The sequence below is a fragment of the Calidris pugnax genome, unplaced genomic scaffold, assembly GCF_001431845.1.
Source record: "Calidris pugnax isolate Ruff unplaced genomic scaffold, ASM143184v1 scaffold38, whole genome shotgun sequence".
NCBI classification, from domain to species: Eukaryota; Metazoa; Chordata; class Aves; order Charadriiformes; family Scolopacidae; genus Calidris; species Calidris pugnax.
This window is the reverse complement of record NW_015090995.1, coordinates 18,026,549-18,039,579: the sequence shown is the minus strand read 5'-3', so window position 1 is coordinate 18,039,579 and position 13,031 is coordinate 18,026,549. Positions and strand designations below refer to the sequence as shown.

The 13,031-nt window shown below is 40.9% G+C and overlaps 1 long non-coding RNA gene across 2 annotated transcripts in view; it reads right to left on the bottom strand.

Moving 5' to 3' along the window:
• LOC106895754 overlaps positions 1-11,765 on the bottom strand; it is a 14,809-nt gene extending 3,044 nt beyond the window's left edge. For both annotated transcript variants that reach the window (XR_001413497.1, XR_001413498.1), the window contains exons 1-2: positions 11,555-11,765; positions 742-862 (exon numbers count right to left, since the gene is read on the bottom strand). This is a non-coding gene — a long non-coding RNA (uncharacterized LOC106895754). The remainder of the gene's footprint in view (positions 1-741; positions 863-11,554) is intronic.
• Positions 11,766-13,031: the final 1,266 nt, after the last annotated feature.

The following is a 13,031-nucleotide window of genomic DNA, read 5'->3' as shown; positions in this document are numbered from 1 at the left end:
TCCTTTTCTTTCACAAGACTACAGGAGTAAATAAAAGTAGCCTTCTCTTGATATGCTAGTCAGGTTTTATCTCTGCTAGAGACATGTTGTGCTTGCTGCAAGCTGCAGGTGGGCTGAAACGCAGGTGTTTTGGGGAAATCGAGCCTCCTGCCAGCGCCAGCCCAGCTGAAACCCCCCACCAGCCCTGCCAGGCCAGCGGTGGCCACCTCCAGCACAGCCCTGCCACCAAAGCAGCCCCTGGCAGCATTTTTCAGGCGACATCGCTCGGTCTCCAGAGGGAAAGGAGCAGAGATAAGACACCCCAGGGCTTTGGCCATGGAGCATCGGTAGCTGAGGACAGGGATGAGCCTGGTACCCAGCACCACAGCTGCAGATGGAAGGGAAAACACAGGCAAAGCTCTTGGCAGAGCAGCTCCTGGCTCAGCAGGGACAGGCACGGGGTGGCTAACGAGGGCCAATGCAGGGCAAGCAGAGGGGCACCAGCAGCCACTGGGACAGATGGGGCTGGTTCAGCTGTTGGAGATGCAGCTTCTGCTTTCTAAGCGTGGGGGCTGCGTGCAGCCAGAAAATGCCACTCACCATATTTCAGGGAAATCCTTTTCCATCCGAAAATGGAAATCCGTTAAACTCTCTGCGTGCAAAGAGTTGATTTTTGGTGGAATAGTCCCCTGGCAAACCCGAAAAGGTATTTGATGGATTGGGAACACGTCGGGTTTCGTCTGTGGTTAGCTTTGTGCTCACCTGGGCTGTTGGCATTTCTGTGAGCAGCTCTCCATTTCCAGGGGCATGTCACTGGGTTCACTGAGGCTGACTCCTCTCCAGGGTCTGGAGCACGACAGAAGGAGAACACGGGGTGCAGAAGCTGTGGGGAAGAAAGGAACAAGAACTCCTGCAAAGGCCAATGATCCCTCAGCTACAGATAAGGATCAATGTCAAAGCAAGATCTTATTAAAGAAAAGACTTCTAATTTCAATTTCTCTGAATATTTGCTCATCTTAGTTTTTCGCTTTGCTTTCTCTCCTTCCCATATAACGACCCGTAGTAACGTCAAAACATCAAAACTTGGGGGAAGTGGAGTTGTGATTGTTTGAAGGGGGCTGATTTTAAAAGCTTTGGTGTTGGTGCCTTTCTTATGCTAAGGTTTTCAAATAGAAATATACACACACCTTAACAACAAAAGGCTATAATGACTGCATTGTCACCAGATAAAACTGTACTAAAAATAAATAAATGCTGCAGTTTAACATGATTCAGTAGGCAGGGTCCTTATTATTCTTCCACCATTCAAAGGAAGATTCAATTTCAGCATAATACACTCCATATCTCTGTAGCATCCCTCATCCGACTGGTGCTTCTTCTGAAGTTTCTGTCTGCTGATGAATGCAGAAGGTTAAGAATAACCACAGGCGCAAGTGTTGTGGTCACTGATGCATATTTTTAAGTGGTAGGACACAGTGAAGAATCTGGGTTTAAGTGTAATAAAAGTGAGGTCCCGATTTGTTAATGAGGAGCATTGTCTGCTGCAGACACTAATTTCACTACAGGGTGCAGTCTTCAAACTTTTCATTCTAATTAGAATGCATTTCCATATTCTTTATCAATTTCTTCTCTTACTGAAATCTTCTCAAATGACCTTTTTTTCTTCACTTATGACTCATCCAAAGATTTTTATTTTTCCCAAAACAATCATTCAGATGCAACCGCATTTTTCCAGTAAACACGTTCAAAAATAAATGACCTTGCCAGCTCATGCCTACACAGTGGGAGAAGGGCATTAGCAGTGCAGAGGCAGCTACTAATAATACACAGGAAAATTAAGTATGGGAGAAGACCGTCTTCTTCTAATTCCTTGAGCGTTTAATTTCCAAATGCCCTGCAGTGGAATGTGTCTGGAGCAGGAGCTTAATGGCTACCAATGGAGTTCCAGCAGTGGGGAAACAAGTCCCGACAGAACAAGGAGCATTTTGTGCACGGAGGAAAATAGGTTATCTGCTAAGGAGGCATTTTTTTTTTTCCTTTCCTTCAGTACTCCACAGCTGTGTCCAGTTCCAATTTTTATAATAAAGTAAATTATTAACTCAAGTTGACGGATTGGTTGGTGTTGGTAATAGGCTTTCAAAATGATTAGTGATATATACTCATTACCCAAATTAAAAAGCCATATTAAAAATAAGGAGAGGAAATGTAGCAGCATTATCAAAGTAATAATTTCTACTTAGTGCGTATCTTTCCTGAACTTTGGCAAATGTTGAATTATGCAAGACAAACACTAATCTGAAAGCATTCTAATTAATGATGGTATTTCTTTGCTATCAAATTAAAACCAACACATTCACAGTGCATCTGACTTAAATGTTACTGCAAGTTCTTCACAGTTCGAGGAAAATTGTTGACGTGTTTTAAAATATTATACCTATACCCAAGTTATCAAGCTTCAGCCACATTCTTCCCTTGCAGAATAATTATTAAGGGGAAAGACTTATATAACTCAAAGTTCACCCAAATATTTGTTTTGTTATTCAGTACTTCAACCATCTCACAAAAAAAAAAAAAAAAAAGCAGAGATGAGTATCTTGACATCAATTAATCACAGTGCTTTGTTATCCAGGGTTTGCTATAGTTTTCACCAACTAACAGAATCAAACAGTTGCTTTCACTTTAAAGATGCTTTATAGATGAAAACACATTTACAAAACTTCTTTCAGAATAAAACAATAATCAGGCAGCTAATTAAGCACATTGTAAAAGCGAAAGCTTCCTTAAAGCTACCCCCAATCAAGCTCACTTGTGGAAGCTATTAAATAATATAAAAAAACAAAAAAAAAAAAAAAAAAAAGCAGAGATGAGTATCTTGACATCAATTAATCACAGTGCTTTGTTATCCAGGGTTTGCTATAGTTTTCACCAACTAACAGAATCAAACAGTTGCTTTCACTTTAAAGATGCTTTATAGATGAAAACACATTTACAAAACTTCTTTCAGAATAAAACAATAATCAGGCAGCTAATTAAGCACATTGTAAGTACTGAGTTTTTGAGCTAAAGACCTGTCCAGGCTGTAACATCATTTTCACTTTGTTATTATATGCAGAAAGCTAATAAAAATATAATTTCGAAAAAAATCACATTAGTGATTTGCCAGAGTGAATGTAGATGTCAAAAATGCTAATCTAGAGAAGCTGTCAGGAGTTTAAATAGATTTTTCACTGACTTGCCGTTCTTAATTATAGCTCAGCACCCTGTACAGGTTAAAAATGCTGGGTTCCTTCGAAACAAACCATGAGCTCCTTACCTTCTCGTCAAATTCTCCTTCTCTTCCTTTCAAATGGATCAATCAGATGCCAACACATAACATTTTTCATTTACATCTTTTCTTAAGCTTCCTTATCCACTGCAATTATATTTTTACCCAAACCTATCCTGAAGGGGATAGAAGAGATTTCATGGAAGAAGTATAATTGGCAAATGAGCTTGCTCTTTCGTGGGCTTCTTTTATGAGAAAAGATAGCGTTTTGTGTCGTAGAAATTCAGTACTTAAATTAGGGGGCATGCCGGCTACTTAGTTAAATAATCTAGAATAATCAGGTCAGGAGGGAATAGCACATAGCTTTCGCTTAATGTTTTGTATTAATTTTTCAGATAATGTAATTCTACATACTACCCAAGTATTCAAGAGCGCATCAAAAAAGCTGCAAACCGGAGGATTGACAAGTTGCTAATCCAATCCTCCGACTGTCACAGGGTGCCATGTAAAAAGGATCTTTTGTCCTTTAAGAGCTGATTGAGTTCCATTAGTATCCATACTCAGAGCTCTGGGCACAATATTAATGCTAATACTGTTGTTACGGAGATGGAAAGCCGTTAAGAATGAACAATAATCAGCTCACAATATCATTGGACATATTCATGCAGCTTGTACTGTGGTGAGATCCGATAGCTCTGAACCCTTCTAAAGAGAAAACGAAAATCCAATTAACATCTTCTGTGTAAACCTCCTCGGCTACTTTCACTGGAGATGACCTTGGGCAGCTGTGTTGCAATTTTGCCAAAACCTCAATTATGTCTTTAATTCAGCAGCGTCGTTGGGTTTTGCCCAAACAGAAGGCCTGGCTCCGCAGCCCGCTCCTCATGCTGGGTAATAGTTGCTCACACAAGTTGCCTCAGCAGCCACTGGCACACTCTGTGCCGAGATGGAAGGCAGACGAGTGGCAACCAGGCTTCGGGCTTTACGAGTCCACGGGGACGCTCAAGCCAACCAGCAAGAGAATTCCCTTCCTCTCCCTCTACAACCTCCAGTCAAAATCCCAGCCCTTGGATGCGCCTTTCCATCACGACTAGGGCAGTGCCCTACTTTTGGGGGCAGGTGGCTGGTATGACCTGGCAAGTGGCTAATTGTCTCCTGCTGATGAAGCATGCAGCGAGGGGAGGAGAGGCTCCACGTGGGAGGACAGATCCAGGCCTTGCAGCCCAGCTCCCGGGACTCAGGGTCGTCCAGCCCATGTTCAAAGGAAAATCTGCTCATTTAGAACAAAGGTTCCTTGCAAACAGTTTGAATTGGACCTAGAAAAACTCTTAATTATGAGCAAAATGTAGCCTGATGGAAAAATAAAAGGAGTACTTTTCTTTGGGGCAGGATATGAATTTACCTGCAATTTACCTGCCCAAGGTAGGGTGAGGAAGTAACCGCCCTGAAAGAATTAATGAAGAAAGTATTTTTGAAGTATTTTACTGTGCTGTCCACTTGATATTTTTGATTAAGCCAGGACTTAAACATAAGTTTTCACAGCCACATCTCCTTTTTTGATGAGCAGCCTGCAATTAGACCAGCAGATGTTGCAGGACAGGGAGTGCTTATCCTGGTGGCCACATAGTCCAAGACTCTTCCACTAGGCAACATCATCTACAGCAAGGTCTGGTCCTTGAAAGATCTCTTAGAGAGGTGAGGATGTTGATGGGAAGAAGAGCATTCATTTCCAGCAGGCATGGACAGCTTCTGGACACAAAGCTGTTCCCTCTTGTGACTGGAGAATTCACGGGAAGAGGGGAAAGCCTTGTTACTGACTGTGCTAATGCCACTGAGATGCTCAACACAAATTGCAAGTTGTGCTCAACCTGAAACTACAGCTGCTGTCAACACCGCAAGTGAAGGATCCCAAAATATAAAGCATTTTGAACTCTTTCTTTTCATTTCCTTTTCATTATACCAGGACGATACTGCCTTATCTCAAACACACACTTGCATATTTGCACTCTATAATGGAGAAACAGCACTACATACAGGTCCCTAAAAGTAAACACCGAACTCCGCAAATCTTGTGTATAATTAGGAAGATTCGTCTGGATTTATTATTTTTCCCCCAAAGCTGTTACTGCTTGATTTGGCTGTCATCTGTGTCACTTCTATGGAAAGAATTTCTCTGTGTTAGAAAAGGAAAATCAGAACAGCAAGCTAATAACTTGTTACAACAGTGAGATTTAAGGAATCAAATAATGAAGCAGAGCTGCTGACAGCCCTATGCTTGTTGTACCTCTTCCTTAATGAAACAGGTCAGGACCACCCTTTGCTTTAGGGAAGGACCAGCACAGCCCCTGCATCTGATGGACACAGACACCCTTGTACTTGTGCTTTTTTCTGGCCAGATGCACGCGCTTTGAGCCGAATCCTGGCTGCCACTTCAGATTGAGAAGAAAACAGCTTCCCCTTAAATATCCCCAGCCCAAGGCCAACAAAACAAATTCAGTCCCGACTTTATCCTTTTGATTTAATTTCCTAGTGTATTAATTTTGGCCATTCAATCTCATTGATCTATTGAGTCCATCTCAGCTGTGACCTTGATTTGATTGCTTAATTGGCTTAGCAAAGCCTGGATGTATTAGCTCTGTAACGCGCTTGCTTGATTGCTGTACGTGCTTGCTTATTCTTTTTTTTGGTAAGATCCATAAGAAGTAAACAGAACAACATATTTTACATAAAAAGGCAGTCAAGCTTAGAAATTGCAGGGCAAAGATAATCTCAGGTGTACGCATGCCACTTCTCCAAGCAGAAATGGAATAGTTTCATCTTGTCTTGTTCAGATCTGGAGATGTTTGAACGTTGACATGCGCCCTTCAGTAAAACCTTCTAGTTTAAGAGATCACTGCCCAGTAACAGCTTGGCTGAGGCATGAGCTCTCATTTTCTTCAGATGACTGCTGTGGGGGTTGTTTCTCTGGTAGAAGAGTAAGGAACAGCCGATGGCAATATCTTCTGCAGATACAGTAAAACTTTCTCATACGTTTCACCCGGGATCCCATCATCGTTATACCTGACTGAACCAAATTTCTGCTGCTGCTCTGATTTTAAGCATGTCAATGCAATGTGCTGGCATTTCTGTGTTTGCTCCATTTGCATTTAAACAATCAAGATTTTTAATTAAAATGCATAAATGAATCATCCACTAAAATTCCTATCTCCCGTGTTATTTATTTTTTATATTAAACCTTCAATTTGATGGATACGCACTGTCATTGGTCATTCCTGCTAAAATGATCCCATCAGCAGTGAAATATTTGACAAATCCGATGTTAAATTTTTCATCCCTAGCTCTCAGCACTTGTGGGCCATTAAGATAAATAGTACGTCTCACACTTTTGATCTATTCTTTGAAGCTCTCTGGGACCAGCTCCCTGTTAAAGAGGGAGAGGTGTGGGTCAAAAGGATGGCTTGTGGTCCAAACAGTGCTTGCCTTATGGCTTTCTTTATATAAGCAAGTGTCCTTTGCTTCTTCAGTGTCTTCTGCCGGTGACAACTATCACTCCTTTTCCTACAGAACAGAATTTGGGAGTTTGGTACCAATCTGTTGATGGAAAACAAGGTAACGTGGACCTTCTCCTCAGCGAAACATTTTCCTTATGCTTCCCTCCCCCGTACCAGTGGTATCTGCAGTCATCGCAAAAGTTCTTACCACTTCCAGTGCTCCTTTCCAGCTGGGCACTGAAATTTAACTCAAGGAAAGTAATTTGTCCCAAGAACTGCATCCTAATACAGAGAATAAAGCAGAAAACACACTCTGCTGCTAGCTTCTCTCAGAGGATTACTGTAAAACTAAACTAATAACAATGCAGCATTCCTTCAAAAACTGAAATCTTGCTCACATGCTAAGAAGCTGTAAGGGTAACAGCATCATCTGGTGGCTTCTGCCACAAAGAATGGATTAATTGATTTTTTTTTTTTGTTCTACTTTCATTTGAATTTCTCATCTCTCAGGTGAGGCCAGGTCCTGAAGGAATGTGTGAGAGGAAAAACAGATGGAAAATAATAAAAATGAGAGGAAGTAGTAATGAAATCCTCAGCTATACTGAAACATTAAACTGCATCTGAATATCTCAGATCTTTTTAAAAGGGTTTTTTAAAGCACATTGAAAAACACCATCCTGATTGAAGTCAAGCTTCATTTAAGGCAATGCCAGATGTGGTTGGGATTTTCGAAGCATACATTAAGAACGGGAATGAAGCTGCTAAAGGCCTTGAACCTTAGATAAGGGCTGGTGTAAAACTCAGCAAAATCTTAAGACAATTCCTTTCCACCGCTGCTTTTGTAAGTGCCAAATCAAATCCTTCCAACTCCTCCTGCATCTTCCTTCTGGAATTCTTACTGTTGATCCTCTTAACTTTTGGAGAGATGGTATGTAAAAACGAGATGTTTCAGCTGTGATCAAGTGCTATTATGATTTTGATTGTAAAACAAGTTAATCCACCACAGCTTACACGTACGGTTAGTGTAGTACTAGAGGCTGAATGAGCCTGCTTTAGGTATTAAACCTTCCTGACCTAAACGGGCTGAAGTATTCCCAGAAGCCTCCAAGGTCCCCAGTAAGAAGTTCACCGCAATCCAGATGAAGCAGAAGGGCCACACTAGCCTATAGAACCCAAAGCCTTCAAGATTTGTTGTTGCAAAAGCTTATTAACAAGGCAATAAAATGAAAATTACTCCTCCTGGCTTTATTGGTGCACAGTGTCTGTTTTACATTCATACAGTTTCTGTCCTATCCTTGGCAGTTGTCTTCTTTGTTGTATTCTTACAAAGAGAGAAATATCAAAACATTAATTTAAGCTGTCACAATGCAAAGGGCTGACAGTCATATAAAGAATTATCATTATGGCAGAGAATGGAGACAAGTTAGCGAAGGAAAATTAAAGTGACTAGCTAAACAGAACGGAACTTCCTGAAAAATCTAGGATATTGCCATGACAATTCGAATTGCTCCAACTTTTTATTTTTGTGTTTTTCAGCACTTTCCTACACAGCCTATTATCAATCTGATGGGGAAGACAAAGAAAAAGAAATCACTTCATACATATGCTAGCTTTGGTGAAATATGTATTTCAAAAGAGAAGATTCATCCTGTACAAGGTTGTGCAATAAGATAAATTGCAACTAACATCAATCTTTGTAATTTTCCATAATTGAAGAAGTCAGACTGACCAAGATTACAGCCTGTCTAATCCTTCTTACCAACACATACAATATAGAAATGTTTCTTTGTCCTCTTCAGAGCTTTTTTTGAAAACAAAAATGATTCCTTTCTAGCAAACAATAAAATTCTAGCAGGTGGTGGGTCAGGGTCTCAAAATGCTTTGTATATTGCAAAAAAAAATCATTTTAACTATTTTACAAATAAGATATGAAAGAGAGTGGTTAAAATAAAAGAAAAAAAAATAACCACTTCAATCTTGCATTATGCTTTTCAACAATAGCTCTTGGAACATTTTACTATGACTGAAGAAAGTGAGAGCACTAGAGTTTGAAGGTGCATGTCCCTGCCCAGCAAACTAGACCATTGCAGGTTGAGTAGCTTGTTTTCTCTGGTAAAGTAAACCAAAAGATTCTCTGTTGTAAAACAAGTTTTCAGGAGGGAAGACAATGCCTAGTCTTGTGCTCTGTTCCCTCTTCATACGCTACCCAGGTAAGAGGAGGATGCTAAGAATTTAAGGCAAGGAGTTGGTGAAACTCTGCATCCCATTTTCCACACAAATGTCCACTGCCTTCTCACTAGAGTATCTGCAGTGCAAATTAAGTCAGTTAGCGTTGCAGTGGCTAACTGATCAGAATACTAATGAAGCATGAGTCCACAAGATTGCTTTATATAGTCAAAATTCATAATTAATTCTCATACACATAAGCAATCATTGAGTTAGCTCAGCTAGCACATCAAAAACAGATGAAAACACCAAAGGCTGAGCAAATCAGTCTTCCCAAGGTACATGAATGAGAGGCTTACATGACTAATGCCAACAGGACAGAGGCACAAAACTCCCTGTGGATGTAAGGACATAAGATCCTTTCCTCTTGTTCATCATCCTTATGTGCCTTTAAGCACTGTAATCCTGGAATTAGAAAAACAGACCGTGTAGAAACACCACAGTAGGTAGCCTTGAGGTTCTGTGTGTATTCAGCAGCAGTAGGCACTCAATTCAATAAGCTCCAAGACCAAGGTGCCAGCATCGCCAGGCAGAGCCTTGGGGCCAAGGCCTGGTGTGTCCCCAGAGAAGTCACCCTCTGCATGGTGAAGTCACACCTGAAATGTCTTCACAGATCATAAGACGAAAAAGGAACAGGGAAGGGCTGCAAATCAGTATTATTCTCCAAATAAATCAGATGTACATTATGAGTTGGGAAAGCAGACAAGAAAACACTTAGAAATGTAATAAATGTGAATTGCTGCAGTCACACCAAACGTAGCTTCAGTCCCCTAATTGTATCAATTATTTTTTATGATTGTGATCTCAAAGATGTGAAGTTTTGCTAAGAAGATGTATTTGCAAATCACTTTGATTACTATCTGTGAACAGTGTGAATGTGTTTAAGAGCTTCTGCATATTCACTCTGGCCCTCTGACCCCTCTTTGCAGTGTCCTGAATCAGCTGGCGGAACATCAGGCACTTTAGACACTCCTACTTGAAGCGTTCAGACAGTTCTGGAATTACTGGGGCTACTCAAATGAAGAGTCTTTGTATAAACTGTCCTTTTACTGATCTCAGGGCTCTTACGACTGACTCTGCTTTTCACATTTTTCTCTCTCTCCCCCTTTCATTTTTTAATCAGATATGTTTTACTGTGAGGGAGAATTTGACCATTTACTATTGTATTCTAAGAAATAAGCCTACTAGACTAAGCATTCAAGGTAATTTCATTTTTGCAATGGGAGGTATAATTGAAGAATCATATTTTCAATGTAAGACACTATCTAAAACTAGTCTCTGGTATGAACCCTGGTCAACTATATACAATCCTCTTTAATATGGTCTTTGATAGTATTCGTTTAGCACTCTAGTGCAAAGCCTCAAAAAGGGCACTGAATGAAATTAGTTTCCCAAAGAACTGGAATAGTAACAGAAGTCTCTTTCTCTAAATTAACGACAATCTTAAAATCTCAACTGCTTTGAAACAGCACATTAATCCACAATGAAAATGTTTGCATAGCATTTAAAAAATACAAACAGGATTAACAAAGAACTTTCCAAGGACAAGATATAGTTGATTTGATTTTAAGTTCAGTGCCTTAACTTCTTTTTTTTTTTTAAAGAGGTTTAAAGATGAGGGGAAAAAAAATACCCTCCTCTCTCCCAAACACTAAGTTAAATATTTAAAGAGGTTTAAAGATGAGGGGAAAAAAATACCCTCCTCTCCCCCAAACACTAATAATGCAAAGTTTATTTAGTAACCATTGTAAATCTAAATCTAACTGCTGACTGGTGTAGCACGGTTGGCAATAGGTTTGTAACAGCATTGGCCATAATCACTCTTTCCTTCTTGCTCTCTCCAACTCCCTGAAAGGAGGATGTAGCCGGGGAGGGTCAGTCTCTTCTCCCAAAGAACAGGCAATGGGACAAGAGGAAAAGGCCTCAAGTTGCACCAGGGGAGGTTTAGGACGGATAATAGGAAAAAAAATTCTCCAAAAAGGTAGTCGAGCATTGGAACAGGCTGCCCAGGGAAGTGGATGAGTCACGATCCCTGAAGTTATTTAAAATCATGCAGATGTAGTGCTAAGGGACATGGTTTAGTGGTGAATTTTGCAGTGCCAGGTTAACAATTGGACTTGATGATCTTAAAGGTCTCTTCCATCCATAACAATTCTATGATGCTATGATTCTATCACCTAAACAATTTTGTGCCAAAGGAAGGGGAGGTAATTTTAGGGCAGGAAGCCATCCCTTCTGTCTCAGACCTCTATTTTATGCTGGGATGAATCAACTCCTCTCCCTGTTGACTACAGGAGAAGATTAAGAAATAAGCCCAGACTAGATAGGCTTCAGAAGGCTAAAAGCAGATTGGGGGAATCCTACCAAAAACATTTTTGGGCCTGGTCTTCAGCTAATCTAAGTACACTTAGACCATTGCCCTTGATGGAGTGTGTGCTAGGTTCCCCCAGAAGTTTTGGCCTTTATAATACACAGAGCATTCTGGATCCAGAAAGCAGTGAGTGAAAATCTTCTGTAGGACAGAAAACAAAAGACAGCCGAAAGAGAAATAACAACTGCCTTGACTGCACCTCCATGAGGAGGCTGGTCCCACCTGGAGAGTACGTTTGTCCGTGAGGCCTTTCACCAGCTTCTCATTTCTCCTTCCCGCTCGGTTTTGGGCTGAGCAGAGCTGCACCAGACCTGAACTTGCTATCACCGTTCAAAGAGAGATTGCTGTGCTGCAAAGTGCCAGTGAAGGACAAAGGCAAGCTGGAGTAAAGGTGAGCCCCTGGAAGATGAAACAGAGCATCATCTACAAATTGTCATGTCTGAAAGGTAGAGGCTTAAGAAAGCTCATCCTCACACAGAAGAAGCAATTTTTTACCCCGAACCAGTCGCTGGCTTCATTTCTGCAGCAAGTCAGGGCTGGCCTGGTGACCACGCTGCTGAATGCCAGATGAAGCCTTCCTGCCCTCGTGGTCCCATCCCTCACTTTTAAACTTGCACATCTGCACGCACATCTCAGCGCCTGCACCCAGGGACCCTGTTTCTTAAAGTGAATTTAGAATGAGATGAGCAGGGATTGTTTTGGGAGTAAAGAGCAAACCTCTGCTAAGCCTTAAAACCTGATCTTAGCAGACTTTTTGATTGCTCCAGGGGTGTGTACGCTCATATGTATGTACTTCTGCAATAAAAAAAAGTGCAGCAAAAATGATTAAACACATGAGGAAAGAGTCTTCCATCTAAAAGGTGATTAAAAAGACCAGCATTGTTTAGTTTGCAAAACACAGGAGTAAAAGATGATATAACAGAAGCAGGGAGAAGGGGCTATTTATTCTGTTTTCTCTCAAGAACAAATATGCATGGAAAGGTGAAGGAAAAATTCTGAAAACATTTGTGCAGTGTATAATCAACCCTGCAACTCATTGCTGCAGGATATTAGGCAAATTTTTCAGAAATGTTTCTAAACGTATTAGATGCTATAAACAATAAACCTCAGTTACCTCGGTGAAGGAAAAGCAAAACCAAACAATCCCCCCAAACCGTAAGGATATTTAGGTTAGTCCCTGTCCTTGTGCTTAGATTGGTTAGAGATGGAATTTTTCTCTCCAGAGGGACGGCATTACTTATTTATCGAGTGCATGATATGGGAGAGCTTGCTTCCTTCAAGCGGGAGGGTTCTGTAGAAGGCAATTAAAAGGGTCAGTAAATGCAGCTGTATGAAGTCATTGCCAACAGATTTCTCCCAGAATACGTAAACTTGGTAATGGTCAAGTGGCTCAGGTTCAGTTATTTTGTTCTCAGCTGCTTATTTTCCCCAATGAACTTCAGCTACAGCTAGGTAACAGTCAAGGCTGTGAGTAGAAACGGAATTAAATATATTCATGTCCTTGTAAAGTTCTTTGCTAGTCCTGCTTCTTTCTATAAGCTTGTAAACACCAAGTAAACATTTTCACCGTGGATACAGCTTATTTGGAGTATAAAAGAGAAACGGTGGTACCTCCAACCTTACTCCAAGTTAGAAGTGAGGGCAATCTGAGTTTTACTGGTCCCCTGGGTGCCAAGAAGTGCTGGAAGTAGCCCGGGAG